This window comes from Pyrus communis, chromosome 1 (genome assembly GCF_963583255.1).
Source record: "Pyrus communis chromosome 1, drPyrComm1.1, whole genome shotgun sequence".
In the NCBI taxonomy this organism is placed as follows: Eukaryota; Viridiplantae; Streptophyta; class Magnoliopsida; order Rosales; family Rosaceae; genus Pyrus; species Pyrus communis.
Window position 1 is genome coordinate 28,514,461 of NC_084803.1, and position 23,988 is coordinate 28,538,448.

A 23,988-nucleotide genomic window follows, 5' to 3' on the forward strand; every position below is an offset into this window, starting at 1 on the left:
CTCCTGAAGGTTCACTGCAATGACGCCCACAAACATCTACAAACTCGACAAATAAATTGGTTAAAACTCACTTGAAACAAACTAATAAGAACCAATGAATGCTTAGTCATACCATCAAACAAAACACTGCCACTTCAAAGAATCATATCATGTGTGTAGTGTAAAAGTATTACTCCATGACTCATGACTTCAAAAGCACCATACTCAAAGACGGAAGATAAAATTCGCATCAACTCTAATTCTCACAGATTGTCGCTCAAATTTTCACTTAGATCCAAAGGTTTAGTCTCTCATCAAACATATATGAGTAAAGTTACGTAAAGGGAATCAACATTCTCACATATGAAACATGAAATAACAACACAATTTTCTGAACAAATCTCATGAAAGGAATCAAATACTAAGAATATAGACAGCAAACATACTTACCAGCACCTATGAATATATCCCTAAAGATAAGCTCGGTCTTTCACAAGGTTGTAATGTAAGGCTTAGGGTAGGGGCTACGAAAGAATGGACAGGAAACACTAGAGCTTGGGACATGCTAAATTGTCTTTGTTGTGAAACTAGCAATCTCTCTCCTCTTGTATCTTCGTTGTTTGTTCTTGGCGTCCAGGACACACGTGTGATAGTGAAGGATTTGGAAATTGCATCTTCTTTATTCATTTTTTTCTTTTCTTTTCTTTTTTTTAAAAAAAAAAAAACCTTTTTTTCTTCTTGCTTTGCAATTCCAGCACATGTTACCTCGATACACACCACATTCTTGGTCTAGAGCTCAAACTATCTTTGTCTTCATCACTTTGGTATTCCCCAAACTATAAAGTATGGCTGTAATGGGCTAAGATGGGTAGAGTTTGGTGTAGGTGATGAATGAACTAGGCTAAAAGTGTTTGGTTGCAACAAGGGTGAATGGAGCACACGAAGGGATAGGAATTAGGCATTTTAGTTGTTAAAACATGCATAGCCTAACATCGTCTCGATGAGTTCATTCATAAGTGATAACAAGCACATGGTATCTACAACATATGATTATTCTTATCATTCAATCGAAGAGAAATAATGAGATCATTTAAAATGAAATTGAAAGAAAAAGATAGGAGTAGAAACACTTTAAACCCTCTCAAAGAAGCAAATAGGCTCAAAATAACTCATTAGGGTAGTCTTCACTATTCTTCTTCAATAATTTGAGCATGATACTTTAATCACCATAATTCAAGAGTAATAACTTTGTGAACTACAAAAATTATGATATGGAACTTTTCATGACAGCACCATAGCCAGATTGTATACCAGCCACCATATACATTCACATTAGAAAGCAAAAGCAAACTTTAGCCAAAACTAAAAGCAAATAGAAAATTTCAATCCAACACCCCCAAACCTAAACTAAGCATTGTCCTTTATGTGTAAAAAAAAAAAAAAAATGAATGAAAGCAATGCAGGAAGGCAGAGTAAGCATGGAATGAAATAAAACAAAAACTAAAAGACCCAAAATAAAAGGAAAGAACACAAACTCAACTAGGTTGCCTCCTAGCAAGCGCTTTATTCAATGTCTAGGCGAGACATGGTACCATGATAGATGAATGCCTAGGGTGGCAGGATGTCAAGGTACCTCGGAACCTTGGTCGGAAGAAGTGGTTTCTTTTGAGGGATTTTGAATATAGTGTGTTGAATTTCCGCAAAGACTTGATTATGATGGTGTTTTCGTCTCTCCTTGCGAAGAAGCATATCCTCGAAAATTGTTAAAGATGTGGCAGGAGTAATGATTTCAATGGATGAATGAAATTCGTTCAAGGCAGCAATCTCATCATCTAGCTCTGAATCTTCTTTCCTATGGTGAATGGGCAGTAATGATTCGTCATCCAACTTCAATTTGTTTTTCTCTTGATAAGGCAGCAAATCATCTCCAAAAGACTCCAAAGATGGCACCTGTAAAGATGTAAAACAACATGAAGAATCTGACACAGATTTTAAAAAACAATCAATTGAATTAAAAGATAGAGGAAGAGCTTCAAACACTTGTTTGGCATAATTTCTTCAAACACATCTATGGGTGGCTCATCATGCTTTTGTTTGACAAATCTCCCTGGAAAAGGAATTGGTGGAACATATGGCTTGGGAGGAGTGTAAGGCTCTTCATATTCGTAAAGCTCAAGAACCTAATGGAAATATGCACAACAAGCTTTCTTTAAGGCTCTTCATCTTCATCACCACCAGATTGATGTTCATTTAATGCTTGGACAACTCAAAATAAGCTAAAAACACTCAAAACTGCCTAAGAACACAAACTGGACAGTTTTGACTCTAAACACAACTTGGACGAAATTTGGTTCTAACTTGACTCAAAACTCTTAAAAACACAATCTAAAACATATTTGAACTAATTAGACACTCTAAAACACATGGGGATTTGGTTTTGGATGAAAATCAAACAAACAAAGCAAGAAATTAAGCTATGCAGATTTGGACGAATTTGATGGAATTAAGTGGATGATGGGATAGCTAGGAGATTTTTCTCCACACATGGCATACTTTGATAGGAGCATATTCATGCGACTTATTTAGCTTGTTCTTGTGCATTTATGTTGTGTTTCCTTAGTTATTTTAGTGTTTAAAGTCACTTTTGTGTATTTTCAGATTATAAGGCCAAAGTGTGCAAGAAGATGCAAATTGGAGTCTTTTGGAGCAAAAGAGGAATGAATGAGTTGAAGACTTGAAGAAACTATGAATTCCTACTCCAACGATGAATTCCTACTCAAACGAGGATTCCTACTCAAATAAGGTTTCCTACTTGAAGTAGGAAAGTTAACCCTAGGTTTCCCGTTTTGGTAACCTTTCCTAATCTTAAACGTCCGTATTTTCTAGCCACTTTGAAGGCCTTGTATGCACTTTAGGACACAAAACAAAGGCCCTAGCCCACTTTAAAGCCCTTGTCGTGCCTTTCCCCTTCTTTCCTTCCCTTGCCATGCAAGGAGGGGTATTTAGGTCCAAAGTTATGCACTTAAACCCTATTTCCCTTCCTAAACTAAACCCTAGCCGCACCTTGCAGCCATGTCCCTTTTAATTTCTGATTTTATTTCCTAATTCTAGAAGCTTTTAACTTAATTTTAATTAACCAAAATAACTTAGGGTTTTATTTTCTGAAACCCTATATATTCTACATCTAATGCCGCACCCTAGGTTTAATTATCATTCAACCATTCATTCAAAAACCTATCAGCCGCAGCCACCATTCACCCTATTCTTCTCTGCCGCAGCCTTCCCCCTCCATTCCAGCCATTATCCAACCTTGCCGCAGCCACTCCATCCATTCCCCACTCCATTCCCAACCTCCATACACCTTCCCACCTCCTTGCCGCACCACCATACCACCCTAAACCCATCTATAACCCAGAAAACCATCCAAAAACACCATAAAACCTCTCTACCGCAGCAAGAAGAAAGGAGAAAGAGGAGCTTAAATGAGCAGAAATTCAAGTGGATTCGTTGGGCGTTCTAGGTGTAATCAATCTTTTGTTCTTTATGTTTAATTTCAATTTTATTTCTCTTTCTGTGAACATGAGAGGCTAAATCCCTAGTTAGCTAGGGGGTGATTGGAAACTATGTTTATGCTTGCAATATGAATTGATTACCTTTGGTTGGAATTTCATGAGTTGTGGATTCAATTCGTTTAACTGTTTGATTGATAACTTATTTGTGTATGTTTATTGGGAGTGCACGCTTAGTTTTCATGCATGAATATGACGCTAGAATATAAGTGAGTTTCACCTAATAGTTACAAACTTATATTCATAAGTAGTGGAGGTTGCTTATAAACAATCGCGTTAAATGAATTCTTGGCACTAGTTTCATGCTCATCATAGTAACGAATGCCTCGTCAACACTTATAGTTTTCATGTTGCTTAATGATCTTTGATTGTATCTTTATTGTGCTTTTCACGTAAAGGACTTTTGGAGAATGTTTTGAATTGTGTATGCGCTGTCCCATTCAATTCATTAACTTAAGGAGAACTTGAAGGTTAATTTAAGCGGACCTAATTAACCCTGGGTGTTGAGTTTCATAATTCATCGAAAGACCAACTGAAAATCATCTTGTATGCAAGTGTGACATGTGTGGCGAAGAACCTTCTAGCTAGCATTCCATCCATATTTTCATCAAATTCATCTTTACAATCTGTTTTAATTACAATCTGTGCATTTTATTTAATTTCATCAAAAACTAAATCCCCCTTTACTTTAGTGTCCAATTTAGTTAGAAAGTGTCTTAGTTTGTGTTTCTAAGTGTTTTGATTCAAGTTATTACCCAAATTCGTCCAAATTAGTGAAAGTGCTCAAAACTGCCCTGAAAGTGTTTTTACGGCAGTTTTGAGTGTTTTGGTGCTGTTTTGAGTGTTTTGGTTTGTTTTAGTGTTTTTATTGTTTAGTTTTGCATTCTTTGAGTCTAGTTTAATGTTTTAACCTTTGTTTTACGTTTTTGAGTTAGTTTCCAAGTGATTTAGCAATCCCTCCTAATCCCCGGTTTAGAACGATCCCTACTTATACATATACTACAATTGTCAAAAGAGGGTTTTATGTAATGCACCTGCCACATTTCAAAGATGCATGATGAGCATATTTTCAGATTATGTTGAGAAAATTATTGAAGTTTTTATGGATGATTTCAGCGTTTTTGATGATTCATTTGATGGTTGTTTGAATAATCTTAGTTTGATTTTAAAACGATGCATTGAAACTAACCTTGTGTTAAATTGGGAGAAATGTCATTTCATGGTGAAACAAGGCATAGTTTTAGGTCATATTATTTCTGAAAAAGGTATTGAGGTAGATAAATCAAAAATAGATCTTGTGCGTCACTTACCCTCTCCTACTTCGGTTAGAGAGGTTTGTTCGTTCCTTGGACATGCAGGTTTTTATAGGAGGTTCATCAAGGATTTCTCGAAGGTCTCCCAACCTTTATGCCGCCTCCTACAAAAAGATGCACCTTTCAACTTCACCAAGGAATGCACGGCAGCCTTCCAACTCCTTAAGGACATGCTAACCACGGCACCCATCATTGTGCCACCGGATTGGAGCCTTCCTTTCGAGCTAATGTGTGATGCATCCGACTACACGTTAGGAGCTGTTTTGGGCCAAAGGAAGGACAAGAAGCAGCATGTCATCTACTACGCATCTCGGACGTTGAATGACGCTCAATTGAACTATTCAACTACTGAAAAAGAACTTCTTGCCATTGTCTTTGCTTTAGATAAATTTCGATCATATTTACTTGGTACTAAGGTTATTATTTTCACTGATCATGCAGCTTTAAAGTACTTGTTCACGAAGAAAGAAGCCAAACCGCAGCTAATTCGATGGATGCTACTTCTTCAAGAGTTTGACATCGAAATCAAGGACAAAAAGGGAAGTGAAAATGTGGTGGCTGACCACCTAAGCCGCATGACACATGAGGAGGAGCCGTACCCTATTGTAGAAACCTTTCCCGACGAGCAATTGTTATCCATTAAGGTAAGTGAGCCTTGGTATGCGAATTTGGTAAATTATTTGGTGACTAAACAAGTTCCTAACACTTTAAATAGACACCAACGTGATAAATTGAAAAAAGATGCTAGGTTTTATGTTTGGGATGATCCATACTTGTGGAAATATTGCTCGGATCAGATTATACGTAAGTGTGTGCATGACATGGAATTCACTTCTATTTTAACATTTTGTCACACTTATGCATGTGGGGGACACTTTGGGACACAACGCACAGCCCTTAAGGTTTTAGAATGTGGATTCTATTGGCCAACTTTATTTAAGGATGCTAGAACCTTTTGTATGTCTTGTGATCGTTGCCAAAGAATGGGCAACATTAGTGCAAAGGATCAAATGCCGCAAAATGTTATACTCCCTGTTGAAATTTTTGATGTTTGGGGTATTGATTTTATGGGTCCTTTTCCTTCCTCACATGGTTTCTTGTATATCTTACTTGCTATGGATTATGTGTCGAAATGGGTGGAAGCAAAAGCCACCCAAACTAATGATTCTCGAGTGGTTGCAGATTTCATTAGAACTAACCTATTTGCAAGGTTTGGAATGCCACGAGTGATCATAAGTGATGGAGGATCTCACTTTTGCAATCGAACCATTGAGGCTTTGCTCAAGAAGTACAACGTCACGCATAAGGTTTCAACACCTTATCATCCTCAGACCAATGGGCAAGCCGAGGTTTCCAATAGGGAGATTAAGCAAATTCTAGAAAAAACCGTGGGCCCTACAAGGAAGGATTGGAGTGTACGATTGGAGAATGCGTTGTGGGCATATCGCACGGCATACAAGACCCCCCTGGGCATGTCCCCATTTCGGCTCATTTATGGCAAACCATGCCATCATCCCGTGGAATTGGAGCACAAGGCGCATTGGGCCATCAAGACATTCAACATGGACATTGATGCCGCTGGAATTCACAGGAAGCTCCAATTGAATGAATTAGAAGAGATTAGGAACGAGGCGTATGAAAACGCTCGAATTTACAAGGAGAAGACCAAGGCTTTCCATGATAAGATGATTCAAGGAAAATCATTCTCCATTGGGCAGAAAGTGCTACTCTTTAATTCCCGCCTTCGCTTGTTTCCTAGTAAGTTGCGTTCTAAGTGGGTTGGCCCGTTTGTTATTACTAATGTCTTTCCTTATGGTGCAGTCCAAGTTCAAAGCTTGAAAACAGGACAAGAGTTCAAGGTGAATGGCCATCGACTAAAGCCTTACTACGAGAACTTCGAGGAGCATGTGGTGGATGATGTACCCCTCCATGCCGTGGGTACTACTAGTGAAGCCTAGCATGGCGTATTCGTCCGGCTGGAAGACGTTAAAGCAAGCGCTTCTTGGGAGGCAACCCATGTATTCGTCCGGCTGGAAGACATTAAAGCAAGTGCTTCTTGGGAGGCAACCCATGTATTCGACAAGGAGAAGATGGAACTTCCATTCCAAACCTAGATTTGCGTTTCTAAACCCTTCTCCTTGCTGTTTATTTTATCATGCTTAGTTGCTTATTATTTGTTTGCTTTTATGTGAGTCTTTGTGTGCAACATTGAGGACAATGTTTGATTTAAGTGTGGGGGGGGGGGGGGGTAAACACGTGTTTTTATGCAAAAATTCGTGGGATTCTATCACCTATCACTTCCAATGTTGTTTCTCACTGTTTTTAAGTGTTTTTAGTGCGTTTTTAGCTGTTTTGGTGTGTGTTGAAGTAAAAATCCGAAAATTTGAAAAAAATCGAAAAAAGTGTTTTGAAAAAGCCAAAAAGAGTTGTTTTTGTGTGTTTGTTTATGTCTTAGGGTACCTTCCAACACAATGATGAGGATTTGGTTTTTAATGCATGACTGTTAAAGAGAGTTACAAACAATGATGGAAGTTTGATTTGCTCCTTGGTTTATGCTTGGTTGTAGTTATAGTTTACGAATTCACATGTAATCACAAGGGATAAAATCAGTTTTTGTAACATGCTTGAAGGAAGGAACTCAAACAAACGCTACATCCCTGAGAGACTTGAGCCTAAACGTTTATTTGGAGAGTTATTAATCTGTGCATTCTTGTTTTCTAAAGTCGTTGCATGATCTCATTATTCTTTGCTTGGTTGCTACTTAGAATGCGTTTCATCACTATAGTTCCAAATACTAGAACTCATACCCGTTTTATTCAAAGCATGAAATTGATTAGCATAACAAATAACAAGATGAAGTTGTGTAGTAGTCACCACCACAGCCAAATAGCCGAATCCACCCTTGTCATTTGTATTGTAGGATTAGCCCTTTGAGCCTTATTTAGCCTATTTTCTTTGTTAACCACATCACCCTTACCTAGCCTAGAATAGGACTTTCCATACCCTTGTTCTTGAAGTATAGTGGAGCATAACTTAGAAGGAATTCCTTTTGAGTGACATTTGTGCAGAAAACAAGTGTGGGGGAAGGGATTTTGTGAGTATGTGTGTGCCAAAGTCTTAAAAGTGGCACGAGAAAAAAAAATGAAAAGAAAAAAAAATTGTGAAAAAGAAGAAAAAGAAGAAGAAAAGAAAGAAAAGGAGTGAGAATAAGTGAGAATGAACTCACTAGTGTGATTGTTGAAGAAAGGGTCCAAAAAGTTTGAATATGGCCCTAAGTGTTGTGTGACTTCCCCTTGGGTGTTCAAAGTTGACTTCCGCGTTCTAAAGGGAATTCTAAGTGCCTAATTCAATACTTTGCTCACTATTGCTTTAAGAATGTTTGTTTATCCTTCACCTTTCGTTGTTAGCCAATACCCTAGCCACGTTACAACCCTTTGACTTCTATCTTGATTGTTATGTGTTTCAATATGTGGAGTTTAAAGTGGGTTTGAGCATATGGTATCCCTGGTTCTCGCGTCTAAGTAGTGGCATTCTATTCATGAGATCATATATATACATATTATTAATTCCAGAAAATGCTTTCCTTGTTATAACATATGTGAGTGCTCGTCTACATGTTTACATCAATCTTCTCACATATACCTAGTGTAGGGAGTGTAGTTAGAAAATCTGTGTGAAAATTGAGAGTACACCTAGTAAGGAATTGAGGGAATTCTCTAAGGCATGTTACTACATTCAAAATGTTGTTTTAATTGATTAAATGTGAGCTAGTGAATGGTGACTATGATTAAGTATGCTCGAGGGTAAGGATTGCTTAAATCTATGTGAGTAGTGATCTTTAACATGTTATGTTTCATTGGAAATCCCTGAGGCAACGTTGGAAGGTTTAGAGTTATGTTTTGTTTCTTTTGTTTATTTGTTTTGCTCGAGGACTAGCAAAAGATAAGTGTGGGGGAATTTGATAGGAGCATATTTAGGCGACTTAACTAGCTTATTCTAGTGCATTTGTGCTATTATTTCTTAGTTAATGTCGTGTTACAACTCAATTTCGTGTGTTTGTAGGTCCTATGGGTTAAAGTATCAAGAAAGTGCATTTTGGTGCATTTTGGAGCTATTTTGGACACTATTTGGTGAGCTTGCATGTGGGCTAACATGGATGGACGAATTTGGACTTCAAGAAGGTGGAAATGTGATAAGAAGAGGAAGGAACTAAGCTAAGGACAAAGTGGATAAGGAAAGTGCAAGAAAAGAGGAAACATTATCCAAAACATTATCCAACCTTATCCAACATTATCCAATTATCCAAAACATTATCCAAACCTTATCTCATCTTATCCTATCCAAACCTTATCATGTCTTACTCCTAATTGCATGGGGACCTAGATGGATCATTCTAGAACCTATTTCTAGAAGCACCCTAGTCTAGAAGGCCCAAATCTGCCACAAAACCTATTCTTTCTAGAAACCCTAGAAAAGTGGCGCCCCAACCTTTCTAGAAGGCTTTACCACCCTTATGCTAGACAGAAAACCCTTGTGCCGCACCTCCATTCTCCATTCTAAGCCTCCATACATCTCCCTACACATCCATACACATCTGCCGCACCCTTCCCCACCATAATCAACCATCCTCCATTCCTCTAAACAAGGAAACACCATCCAAAACCACCAATTCCAGCACCCACACTTTGTGCCGCAGCAAGGAGGAGGAAGAGGAGCCAATCTGTGCATCGAATCCATCTTGGAATTGCTGAGCATTTAGGTGTATTCTTTCTTATGATTTCAATGTTTAAATTCAATACTTTTTGTTGTGCAAGCATGAGGAACTAATCCCCCCTTTGGCTAGGGGGGAATTTCGAAACCATGGTTATATTTGCATGATGATTTGATTACTTTTAGTTGTGATTTCATGAATGATGAATTCAATTTGCTTATCTGTTTTAATTAAAACTTGCTTATGTATATGAATTGAGAGTGCACGCTTAATTTGCATGCATAAACATGATGCTAGGGTATGAGGGAACTTCACCTAATCGTTGGGAACTTATATTAATGAGTAGTTAAGATTGTTGGTCACAATTATGATAAGTGAATTCTTGGCATAACTATCATGCGCTTTCATAGTTACGAATACCTCGTCAACACCTATGATTTCCATAGAACCTAATGATCTTTGATTGTCTTTCTATCATGTGCTTTCATATAGAAAACTTTTAAGGAATAATTTGATTGCAATGCGCTAATCCCATTCAATTCAATGACCTAAGGGAAATCTGAGAGTTAATTTAAGCGTACCTAATTAACTTGGGGTGTTGAGGTTCATAAATTCATTGAATAAGCAACTGGAGATTATTTTGTATGCAAGTATGCCATGTGTGGAGAAAAACCTCCTAGCAATTTCACCTATCCAAAGGGAGTTTTGGAAGATGTGTTAGTGCAGGTAAATCATTTAATCTTTCCGGCAGACTTCTATGTGCTCGAGATGGATGAATCTGACCATGCCCCTACGTTGCCAATCCTCCTTGGACGACCATTCATGAAGACGGCTCGGACGAAAATCTATGTGTTCAATGGAACCTTGTCCATGGAATTTGATGGGGAAGTTGTGAATTTTAGTCTTTCTGATTCTATTAAGTATCATAGTGAGGATCATTCATGTTTCTCCATTGATATAATTGACTCTTTGGCGCAGGGATACCTTGAGGATTTGAACGCCGATGCGCTTGAAAACGTCATTACAAAAAGCATGGAACTCAAAACAAGGGAGGGGGATTGTTGCTAGGCCACGGCATACACACTCCATTGCATGCCGTGCATCCTAGTGAAGAGTGTATCGAGTTGGTTGCTGCCCTTGAGTCATTGCCTAAGCACGAGGGTAAGTTTTCTAACTTTGAGTCAATTCCCATTTCGACTAACAAGTTGCTTCCATCCATAGTTCAGGCACCTACCCTTGATCTCAAACCACTACCTAGCCATTTGAAGTACATTTTCTTGGGGGAAGAGGAGACCTTACCTGCCATTATTTCTTCATCACTCACGGCACAAGAAGAAGAGAAATTAGTGCGTGTTTTGAAGGAGTTCAAATCTGCCCTAGGGTGGACCTTGGCCGATATAAAAGGTATTAGTCCCGCCACGTGTATGCATCACATATTTCTTGAGGAGGGGGCCAAACCAACTAGAGAGGCTCAACGCCGTCTCAACCCTCCGATGATGGAAGTAGTGAAGAAGGAGATAATCAAACTCCTTGATTGTGGAGTGATTTACCCCATCTCCAATAGCCGTTGGGTTTCACCTATCCAATGTGTTCCCAAGAAATCTGGAGTGACGGTGATAGGAGCATATTCATGCGACTTAAATGGCTTGTTCTCGTGCATTTACGTTATGTTTCTTTAGTTATTTTAGTACTTTAAGCTATTTTCGTGTGTTTGTAGGTCCAAAGGGCTAAAGGAGCAAAAAGATGCATTTTGGAGACTTTTGGAGCACTTTTGGGCTAAGGATGGATAGCTTATGCTTGGAGCCAAAGTGTTGGACGAAATTGAAGACCTAATTGAAGACCAAAGTGTTGGAACCTTGCTCCCTTTAGTTTTAGGACATTTAAACTTTTCCTATCCCTTTAGTTTTAGGATATTTAAACCTTTCCTATATCCTAGCCGCACCTTTGTCCTAAGCACTAGAGCATTAATCATTCACTTTTCATTATATAATTCAGCCATCATCATGCATATATTCCTCCCCCTAGCTGTCATTCCCATACACACACCATCACACTATCCTTTGCCATGCAAAGAACCATCCATACCATACAACAATTCCATGTCGTGGCCTACCTTCATTTTCCAGCTTTGCACATTCAATTCCAGCATCCACAAACCTTTAGAGTCGTGCATCTCCACAATCCCCTCACTCTTTAATCATTAAAGCACATGCAACTCTCCAGCACATACACACACCATCACACAATCCAACCCGTGGCTTTCACATTCATTTCCACCAGAAAACAAAGCCTAACCCGTGCATTCCAGCCATCTTCCACACCTTTCCAACCTAGCTAACCCTACATGCATTATTTATTCACTCTTCATCATGCATCCACATTTTAAATAATCAAAAACTTCCCCCAAAGCCGTGCATTGAGGGACACTCCCATTTCCAGCATTCACATGCAATTCCAGCATGCATTCACATGCATTTTCAGCACCATTAACATCTTTGCCGTGCATTTCATACCATTCCAGCTCTCACTCTTCATCATTGCAGCCACCTACATGCATTATTTATTAACCCTTCATCATGCAGCCAGAAAATCAGCAAGAAAACTCAATGCCGTGGCCTTCACACACCATTCCAGCACATACACACACCTTGCCACATGCAGTTCCAGCTTTCACATGCTTTCCTAGCTGTTTTTCCATCATTAACTAGCCACATGCATCCTAAACAAACAGCCATATACACCTCCATTCCTCCTATAAAAACCCTTGCATTCCCATTACCTAAAAACATCTCATTTTCATACACAACACACCACAAACACATCCATTCTTCCTTGCCGTGAGCTCCCATTCCCTTATAATCCAAACACCACTCCTCATCCATTTCCATAATTCCCCAATCCATTCAACACACCAACAACTCACCTTAGACCTTGTGCTACAACAAAGAGGAAGAGAAGCGGGCCTAAACGTTCATACAATTCAAGTTTGAGTTGTTGGAATGTTTAGGTGTTTCTTTTCCTTCGAATTCAATGTTTAATTTCAATTCTCTTTGTTTTGTACGTATGAGGAACTAAACCCCCCTTGGCTAGGGAGGGATTCGAAATATATGTTTATGCTTGCATTTTGATTTGATTACTTCTAATTGCGTTTCATAAGTTGTGGATTCAATTCGTTTAACCGTTTAATTGATAACTTATTTATGTATGTTTATTGAGAGTGCACACTTAATTTTCATGCATGAATATGACGCTAGAATATAAGTGAGTTTCACCTAATAGTTACGAACTTATATTCACAAGTAGTGGAGGTTGCTTATAAACAATCGCGTTAAACGAATTCTTGGCATAAGTTTCATGTGTATTCCATAGTAACGAATGCCTCGTCAACACTTATAATTTTCATAGAGCGTAATGATTCTTGCTTGTATCTCTATTATGCAATCATGTAGGGGACTTGTGGGGAATGTTTTGGGTTGTCGTATGCAATCATCCAATTCAATAACGTTAGGAAGATTTGAAGGTTAATTTAAGCGGATCTAATTAACTTGGAGCATTGAGAATTCATGGTTTATTGAAATGCAATTGGAAATCATTTTATTATGCAAGTGTAACATGTGTGGAGATGAACCCCTTGGCTAGCATCCATTCATTCCATTTCATCAATTTCATATTTACATTCTGTTTTAATTGCAATTTGTTCATTTAGTTTAATTTCGTCAAAACTCAATCCCCCTTTACTTTATTGTCCAATTTAGTTAGAAATCAATTTATTTTATGTTTTAAAGCATTTTGAGTCTTTGGTTTGTCTTAGTGTTTTAAAGTTTAGTTTTGTATTCTTTGAGTCTAGTTTAGTGTTTTAAACTGTGTTTTTAAGTTTTTGAGTCAAATCCAAGTGATTAACAATCCCTCCTAATCCCCGGTCCAGAACGATCCCTACTTATACTTATACTACAAATCGACAAAAAGAGGGTTTAATTTGTGTGCGTATAAATCCCGCACCAGACGGTTGTGAAGAATGCGGAGAACGAGCTGGTGCCCACCCGAATCCAAGCTGGTTGGCGTGTATGCACTGATTATAGGAAGATAAACGCCACCACAAGGAAGGACCACTTCCTATTGCCGTTCCTAGATCAAATGCTTGAGAGGTTAGCGGGTCATTTATTTTATTGTTTTCTTGATGGATATTCTGGTTATAATCAAATTGTTATTGCCCCGGATGATCAAGAGAAGACCATTTTTACTTGTCCCTTTGGAACGTTTGCATATCGACGCATGCCATTCGGCTTGTGCAATGCTCCTGCCACGTTCCAAAGGTGTATGGTTAGCATATTTTCTGATTATGTTGAAAAGATTATTGAAATATTCATGGATGACTTTAGTGTGTTTGGGGATTCTTTTGATCATTGTTTACATAATCTGACCTTAATTTTGAAGCGTTGTGTTGAAACAAATCTTGTGCTTAATTGGGAAAAATGTCACTTCATGGTTAAGCAAGGTATTGTTCTAGGACATATTATTTCTGAAAAGGCATTGAAGTAGATAAATCTAAGGTAGACCTTGTTCGTCACTTACCCTCTCCAACTTCGGTTAGAGAGGTTCGTTCGTTTCTTGGTCATGCAGGTTTTTATAGGCGTTTCATAAAGGATTTCTCCAAGATTGCGCAGCCACTATGCCGATTGATGCGAAAATTACTTGACACTCAAATTAAACCCTCGTTTGACAATTGTAGTAGAATGGATAAGTGAGGGATCGTTCTAGACCGGGGATTAGGAGGGCTTGCTAAAACCTTCTAAATTGACTTAAAAACATAAAAACACAATATAAAACACTATTTAATGCTCGAAGAAAGCAAAACTAAAAATAAGAAAGATTAAGACTAAGACTTCAACGAAATAGGGGGGAATTGGATTTGGACGAATTTAAACTAAAATGAATACTTGGAAACAAAACAAATTGTAAATATGGATTTGACGGAAATGAATGGATGGGAAGCTAGCTAAGGGTTCTTTCTCTACACATGATATTTATGCATATGAATAAATTTCCAGTTATTCCTTCATTGAATTATGAACGACAATGCCCCAAATTAACCGTGACATCACTAGTTAACCCTCAGATTTTCCTTATATTATTGGATTGGATGGCATCATTCGACAACCCAAAACATTCTCAAAAGTTCCCTACATGTCATCATAATAGAGATACAATCGAAGATCATTAAGAATAATGAAAACCATAAGCATTGACAAAGCATTTGCAACTATGACATCATGTTACTCATGCTAAGAATTAAACTTAACGCGATCGTGACAAGCGACCTTTACTACTTTCAAGTATAAGTTAGTAATGATTATGTGAAACCTCCTTAAACTTTAGCCACATATTCATGCATGCTAATTAAGTGTCGACCCTCAATCAACAAACACAAATAAGTTAATCATCAAATAGTTAAGCCAATTGCATTCACGAATCAAGAGTTCATAACCGGAATTCATCAATTCATATCACATAAATAATCATGGTATTGAAATCACCCCTAGCCAAAAAGGGTTTAGTTCCTCATATCTTTGAAATCAAAGAAACACCTAAACATTCCAACAACTCAAACTTGAATTGTATGAACGTTTAGGCACTCTTCTCTTCCATTCCTCATATTACAAAACAAAGAGAATTGAATTTAAACATTGAAATCAAAGAAACGCGTAAACATTCCAACAACTCAAACGTGAATTGTATGAACGTTTAGGCCCTCTTCTCTTCGTCTTCGTTGTAGCACAAGGACTAAGGGATGTTGTTGGTGTGTTGAATGGATTGGGGGATTATGGAAATGGAAGAAATAGAGGAGAAAGGGAAGGGAATGGTGCAGAAAATGGAGAGACTCACGGCTAGGGAGAAGATGGAAGTGTTTGTGGTGTGTTGTGTATGAAAATGAGATCCTCCCCAAATGAATGAATGCAAGGGTATTTATAGGAGGAGTGGAGGTGTAAATGGCTGTTTGTTTAATGTGTTTGTGTGGAGGAATGATGAGAAAACAGCTAGGACACATGTGAAAATCTGGAAAGCAAATGGAGTGCACGGCATTGATGTTGGAATTGCATGTGTGTGCTGAAAATAGTGTGTGTATGCATGTGTTTGGGAAGCTTTCTTGCTCATTTTCTGGATGCAATGATGAAGATATTAATAATTAATGCATGTAGGTGGCTGAAATGATGAAGAATGAGTGGTGGAAATGAAAGGGAAAGCTAGAAAAGCATGTGAAGATGCTGGAATTTCAAAGAGAACTCACGGCATTGAAGGTTTTGGTGCATGTGTTGGCTGTTTTGTGTTGTGAATTATGATGAATGCATGTGAGTTAAAGAGGGAGAATGTGGTGAAATGATGAAGTAGGAAGGTGGAAATGCATGTGAGATGTTTGGAAAGGAAATGGGAACCCACGGCATTGAAGTTGTTTTGTTGATGTGTGAATGCATGTGACTTGTTTGTGGAATAAAGAATGAATGGTGGAAATGTGAGTGAATGATGTGCATGTGTGAGAATGCATGTGGAATTAAGAGGAGTATGGAAGTGAAATAAATGAATGATATGTTAAGTGATAAGTGAATGATATGTGGTGAGTGATAAGTGGATGGTTTGATAAGTGATAAATGAACTAGTTTAAAGGGCTAGGGTTTAAGTACATAGAATGGGCCTAAAATAGGTTGGTTTGTATGGCATAATGTGTTTGATTGGGCTAGAGGTTTTCCATGGCTCAAAGGATTTGTTTGATTTGGGCTAGGCCCTTTGTTTGATGTCCCCAAAGAGCATACAAGGCTTCAATTTCGTCCATCCTCTTTGCTCCATGATTAAGCTATCCAATTCATGCACAAAAATGCTCCAAATAGCCTCAAAATGCACTTTCTTGCTCCCTAAGCCCTTAGAACCTGAAAACACACAAAAGAAGCATAAAGGACTAAAATAACTAGAGAAACATAACGTAAATGCACGAGAACAAGCCATTTAAGTCGCATGAATATGCTCCTATCAAACTCCCCCACACTTATCTTTTGCTAGTCCTCGAGCAAAACAGAATAAAAACAAATAAACAAAACGACACTAAACACGTAAAACACAACCTACACCTTCCAACAATCGTTTCAGGGATTTCCAATGCACATGACAAGTTAAAAATTATTATTCCCACAGAATTTAGCCATCTTTACCCTTAAGTACATTCTTAATCATAGTTACCACATACTAGTTCGCAATTAAGCATTTAAAATATGCACTCAATTTTTACTCAGATTTTCTAACTACACACCCTAATCTAGTCATATGTGAGAAGATTGATGTAAACATGAAAACGACACTCACATATATGTATCACAAAGAACGCAATTTCTGGAGTTAATAATCAAGTTTAGATATGATCTCATGAATGGAATGCTACTACTTAGACGCGAGAACCAGTGACACCATATGCTCATACCAAGTTCAAACTCCACAAATTGAAACACATAACACTCAAGATTGAAGTCACGGGTTGTAATGGGGCTTGGGGCGTGTGGATAACAACGAAGGGATATGGAAAACAAAGGTTCTTAAAGAAATAGTGAGCAAGGCAATTGAATCAACTTAGAATTCACTTTTGAATGAAAACTCAACTTTGGAACAAAAAGGGAGACAATTTAGGGCCAGAATTGGTGTTTTGAGCCCTTTCTTCAATCACTCAATTTTTTTTTTTGTTTTTTTTTTTTTTTTTTTGAAACTCAAAACATACTTAAGAACAAGCATTCCTTCCCCCACACTTATTTTCTTGCATAATGTAACTCAAAAGGAATTTATTTAAGTCATGCTCACTATCTTTTAAGAACAAGGATAAGGACGGTCATATTCTAGGTTAGGTGAAGATAAAGTGGGTTAACAAAGAACATGGGTTAACATGGCTCAACGGGGGTAAAACTTACAACATATACGAAATATGGGAAGCGAGGCTATTTGGCTATGGTGGCAACTGCACAACTTCATCTTGATATATGTTATGCAAATCAATAACATGCTTTGAATGAAATGGGCATGAGTTCTAGCATTTGGAACTATATGATGAAACGCCTTCTAAGTAGTAACCAAGCAAAGAATAATGAGATCATGCAACGATTTTAGAAAACAAGAAATCACAGATTATACTCTCCAAAGAACGTTATAGGCTCAAGTCTCTCAGGGTTGTAGCCTTTGTTTGAGTTCCTTCCTTCAGGCATGTTACAAAAACTAAATTTTCTTTTATGATTGCATGTGAAGTCATACATTATAACCATAACCAAGCATATACCAAGAGTAAATCAAACTTTTCTCTATGTTTATAACTCTTTTTAACAGTCATGCAATTACAAACCAAATCCTTATCATTGTGTTGGAAGGTATCCTAAGACACAAACACACACACAAAAACAACTTTAAAACAACTCTTTTTGGGTTTTTCAAAACAATTTTTTCAAATTTTTATGGGATTTTCGAATTTTTAAGACAAAACACACTAAAACAGTTTTAAAACAGTGAGAAACAACATGTGAAGTGATAGGTGATAAAATCCCACGAATTTGCATCAAATATACTTAGTTACCCCCCCACACTTAAATCAAACATTGTCCTCAATGTTTTAAGCATAGATTCACACAAAGCATAAGTAAATACACAAAAAGCACTTAAACATACTAAACATGGCAAAATGTAATTAACAAAGAGAAGAGTTTAGGGACGCAAATCTGGTTATGGAGTGTAAATTCCATCTTCTCTTTGTTGATTGCATTGAGGCTTGATCTTGATGATTCCACAGGCTTACTCTTGAACTGGTTTCTGCCCATCGTTGATTTTCCTTTGTGCTACTTCTTGAACTGGGCAGCAGGATGGTTCTTTTGGTCTCCCCCGAAGGTCTGAGCTTATCCCTTTTATCTGTTTCTTTGTTCAATCTGTGCAGGAGTGGTCCCTTCTCTGGAAGTGTATCAACCGTTGAAGATGACTACTCGAGAGCAACGCTAGGTAAGCAATCAGGAATAGGTTCCAGGCAGTTGGCTCCAGATCGGAAGACTGACTCCAAGTGCCGGCTGATTGCTTCTTTTACTTTGCCATGCGAGTAAGAACAAGGACAAAGAAAAAGACAGGGAAAGAGCATGATATGAGATACTTTTGCTTTTGACCTTGATGATATGAGATACCTTTGCTTTTGAAGAAGCGGTGAATGAATCAGCACATGTATTTGTTGTGATGTTTCCTCCTGGGTCATCTGTACTCCAGACATCTGGTATCATCTTTGGGGAAGAAGAAAGAATTTAGTATTTCGAAAGGCTTTGCTGGGAGTGCACCCTCAGAGGTGAGGGAGAGTTGGGCATTTTCTTCAGGTTTGCCCTGCCATAAAAGAAGAAGGTCGACATATATAGAGATAATAGCAAGTGGTGGTACTTTTTACCTTTGTCGACAAACGTTTTGATCCCGCAACTCTGGCTTTTTTGAAATAGTGGCGCCTCTTCGATTTTTGAATACGCCTATTCGATTTCTGAGCAGGCGCCCCTTCGATTTCTGAGCGACACGTGGTAGTGCAGATGCGGCTCCTTTTGACAAAGCTGCACGCGTCTTCTGAAAAGCAGAGAAAGCGTCGCCGAACTTTGCGCTTGTCGGCTAAAGATGTGTAGTTGTGATGATGGCCGCCACGTGTTGTCTGAAAAGAAGAAATCTTTTGACAAAGTTGAACGCGCCTTCTGAAAAGCCGAGAAAGCGTCGCCTAAATTATGCCGGAAATTCCGGCTTTTTGAATTGGTGGACGCGTCGCCTTGGCTTTTTTATTGAGCTATCGATCACCACAACAAACACACTCTGAAGATTTCCCATTCTTGAAAATCGACTCCGGCCCTTTGAAATTTAACTCCATCCCTTCTCCTTGAACACTTTTGAAAAATGGCAAACTCATCGAACATTAGCTTGGAATTGAGCCTTTGCAGTGATACGGGCGCGCCGCGTCAAGGTAACGTATGGCGCCCTTCTTTCTTTTCTTCTAATGGTCCTCTCACAGGTGAAGACTCCGTGATGCAGGACGCCACAACAGCTACAATAGTAGCTAGGAACCTCCTCACTCCGAAAGATAGTAGGCTGCTGTCAGGACGGTCCGATGAGTTGGCCGTTCAAGAGTCCCTCGCACTTAGTGTTCAGTGTGCGAGTTCTGTGTCCAACATGGGCCAACGCCTGCTTGCCCGCTCCCGTCAGGTGGAATCATTGATGGCAGAGGTGGAAAGTCTCAAGCAGGAGATCCAGCAGCTGAAGTATGAGAATAGAAGTTTGCACGTGCTTGCAAACAACTATTCGACGGGCATGAAGAGGAAGCTTGATGAGCTGCAAGAGTCTGAAGGTCGGATTCACAGTGACCGTCAAAGGTTTTCGTCTTTCCTCCAGAGGCACCTTTTTCCTGGCTCATCCAGCGCTTGGCCAAGTATTGAGGCCTGGAATGCTCTATCTTCGATGCCTCCCGCTCCGACGCCTTCCGCTCCGATGCCTTCTGTTCCTACGCCTTCTGCTCCGATGCCTTCTGTTCCTACGCCTTCCGCTTCAAGAGTAAAGCCACGTAGTGGGGCCTCAAGCAAACAACCTTTGTGAAGCACCATCTTTCTTTGTTTAGCAGTGCCTATCAATAAATCAAACATTTTCTCAATGTTACAATCATAGACTCACACAATTAATAAACAAACAACAATAACTAAACAACCTAACAAGGCAGAAACGAAATAGCAACAAAGAGAAGAGTTTTTAGGAATCTGGAATTGGAGTGCTTTCTAAGTCTTCCTTTGTTGAATGCATGGGTTGCCTCCCAAGTAGCGCTTTCTTTTACGTCTTGCAGCCGGACGGTTACTCTCTTCAATCTTCATTTGAGCCCACGGAATGGAAATGAATGTCTTCCACCACTTGCCCCACACTTTGCTCGTAATATGGCTTCAACCGATGCCCGTTCACCTTGAACTCTACGCCATTCCTTAAGCTTTTTATGTGGACTGCACCATAAGGTAAAACGTTAGTAACAACAAACGGGCCAATCCATTTAGAACGCAACTTACCAGGAAACAAACGTAGGCGAGAGTTGAAAAGTAACACTTTCTGCCCAACTGTGAAGGTCTTGGTTCGAATCATTTTATCATGGAATGCTTTGGTCTTGGCTTTGTACATCCGGGCATTCTCATAGGCTTCATTCCGAATCTCCTCAAGTTCATTCAATTGGAGCTTCCTATGAACTCCCGCTGCATCTATGTCCATGTTGAAAGTCTTCACGGCCCAATGTGCCTTGTGCTCTAACTCTACGGGCAAATGACATGGCTTACCATAGACGAGCCGAAAAGGTGACATCCCAATGGGTGTTTTGTATGCCGTACGATATGCCCACAGTGCATCATCTAAACGTAAGCTCCAATCCCTCCTTGTTGGTCCAACGGTCTTCTCCAAAATTTGTTTGATTTCTCGGTTAGACACCTCGGCTTGGCCATTTGTTTGAGGATGGTAAGGTGTGGAGACCTTATGGTTGACATGGTACTTTCTTAGCAACGCCTCAATGGTCCGATTGCAAAAGTGAGACCCTCCATCACTTATGATTACTCTCGGCATTCCAAACCTAGCAAAAATGTTAGTTTTCACAAAATCTGCAACCACCTTAGAATCGTTAGTACGGGTGGCTTTTGCTTCCACCCATTTAGAAACATAATCAACGGCTAGCAAGATATAAGTGAAACCATAAGATGGAGGGAAAGGGCCCATGAAATCAATGCCCCAAACATCAAAAATTTCAACATTAAAGACAGGGGTTTGTGGCATTTGGTCCTTGGTACCTATGTTACCCATTCGTTGGCAACGATCACAAGACATACAAAAGGTTCTAGCATCCCTAAATATAGTCGGCCAATAAAAACCACACTCTAGAACCTTGAGGGCAGTGCGTTGTGTGCCAAAATGACCACCACATGCATATGTGTGACAAAAGCTTAGAATTGAGTGAAATTCAGAATCATGCACACATCTACGTACAATTTGATCTGAGCAATACTTCCACAAATAAGGGTCATCCCAAACATAGAAACGTGCATCATTTTTAAGCTTATCACGTTGGTGCTTGTTTAGTTCATTTGGAAATTGTTTAGCCACCAAGTAATTCACTAAATCTGCATACCATGGTTCACTTACCTCAATGGATAGCAGCTGCTCATCGAGAAAAGTTTCAGGGATAGGTATGGCATGTTCATGCTCCTCGTGGATCATTCGGCTTAAATGGTCAGCCACTACATTCTCGCTTCCTTTCTTATCCCGGATTTCAATATCAAATTCTTGAAGAAGAAGAATCCAACGGATAAGCCTCGGCTTTGCTTCCTTTTTCGTGATCAAGTACCTCAAAGCTGCATGATCAGAATAAACGATTACTTTAGTACCAATTAAATATGATCGGAATTTATCTAAAGCAAAAACCACAGCTAGAAGTTCTTTTTCCGTCGTGGAGTAGTTCAATTGGGCATCATTTAGAGTCCGAGACGCATAGTATATGACATGCGGCCGCTTGTCTCTTCTTTGTCCTAGGACAGCTCCTAATGCATAGTCGGATGCATTGCACATGAGCTCGAACGGAAGGCTCCAATCTGGAGGTACAATAATGGGGGCCGAGACTAGCTTCTCCTTGAGTTGGTTAAATGCCGAATTACACTCTTCATCAAACTTGAATGGCACATCTTTTTGAAGCAATCGGCAAAGAGGGTTGGACATCTTGGAGAAGTCCTTGATAAAACGCCTATAGAACCCTGCATGGCCAAGAAACGAACGTACCTCTCTAACCGAAGTAGGAGAGGGTAAGTGACGTACAAGGTCTATTTTCGATTTATCTACTTCAATTCCTTTTTCTGAAACAATATGTCCTAAAACTATACCTTGTTTCACCATAAAGTGACATTTCTCCCAATTCAAGACAAGGTTAGTTTCAACACATCGTTTCAAAATTAAGGTTAGATTATCCAAGCAATTATCAAATGAACTCCCAAACACACTGAAATCATCCATGAAAACCTCAATGATCTTTTCAACAAAATCGGAAAATATACTTACCATACACCTTTGGAAAGTGGCCGGTGCGTTGCATAAGCCAAATGGCATGCGACGATAAGCAAATGTTCCAAAGGGACATGTGAATGTGGTCTTCTCTTGATCATCCGGGGCTATCACAATTTGGTTATATCCAGAGTATCCATCAAGAAAACAGTAAAAGGCATGACCGGCTAACCTTTCGAGCATCTGGTCGATTGATGTGAGAATTACTTGACACTCAAATTAAACCCTCGTTTGACAATTGTAGTAGAATGGATAAGTGAGGGATCGTTCTAGACCGGGGATTAGGAGGGCTTGCTAAAACCTTCTAAATTGACTTAAAAACATAAAAACACAATATAAAACACTATTTAATGCTCGCAGAAAGCAAAACTAAAAATAAGAAAGATTAAGACTAAGATTTCAACGAAATAGGGGGGAATTGGATTTGGACGAATTTAAACTAAAATGAATACTTGGAAACAAAACAAATTGTAAATATGGATTTGACGGAAATGAATGGATGGGAAGCTAGCTAAGGGTTCTTTCTCTACACATGATATTTATGCATATGAATCAATTTCCAGTTATTCCTTCATTGAATTATGAACGACAATGCCCCAAATTAACCGTGACATCACTAGTTAACCCTCAGATTTTCCTTATATTATTGGATTGGATGGCATCATTCGACAACCCAAAACATTCTCAAAAGTTCCCTACATGTCATCATAATAGAGATACAATCGAAGATCATTAAGAATAATGAAAACCATAAGCATTGACAAAGCATTTGCAACTATGACATCATGTTACTCATGCTAAGAATTAAACTTAACGCGATCGTGACAAGCGACCTTTACTACTTTCAAGTATAAGTTAGTAACGATTATGTGAAACCTTCTTAAACTTTAGCCACATATTCATGCATGCTAATTAAGTATCGACCCTCAATCAACAAACACAAATAAGTTAATCATCAAATAGTTAAGCCAATTGCATTCACGAATCAAGAGTTCATAACCGGAATTCATCAATTCATATCACATAAATAATCATGGTATTGAAATCACCCCTAGCCAAAAAAAAGGGTTTAGTTCCTCATAACTTTGAAATCAAAGAAACACCTAAACATTCCAACAACTCAAACTTGAATTGTATGAACGTTTAGGCACTCTTCTCTTCCATTCCTCATATTACAAAACAAAGAGAATTGAATTTAAACATTGAAATCAAAGAAACGCGTAAACATTCCAACAACTCAAACGTGAATTGTATGAACGTTTAGGCCCTCTTCTCTTCGTCTTCGTTGTAGCACAAGGACTAAGGGATGTTGTTGGTGTGT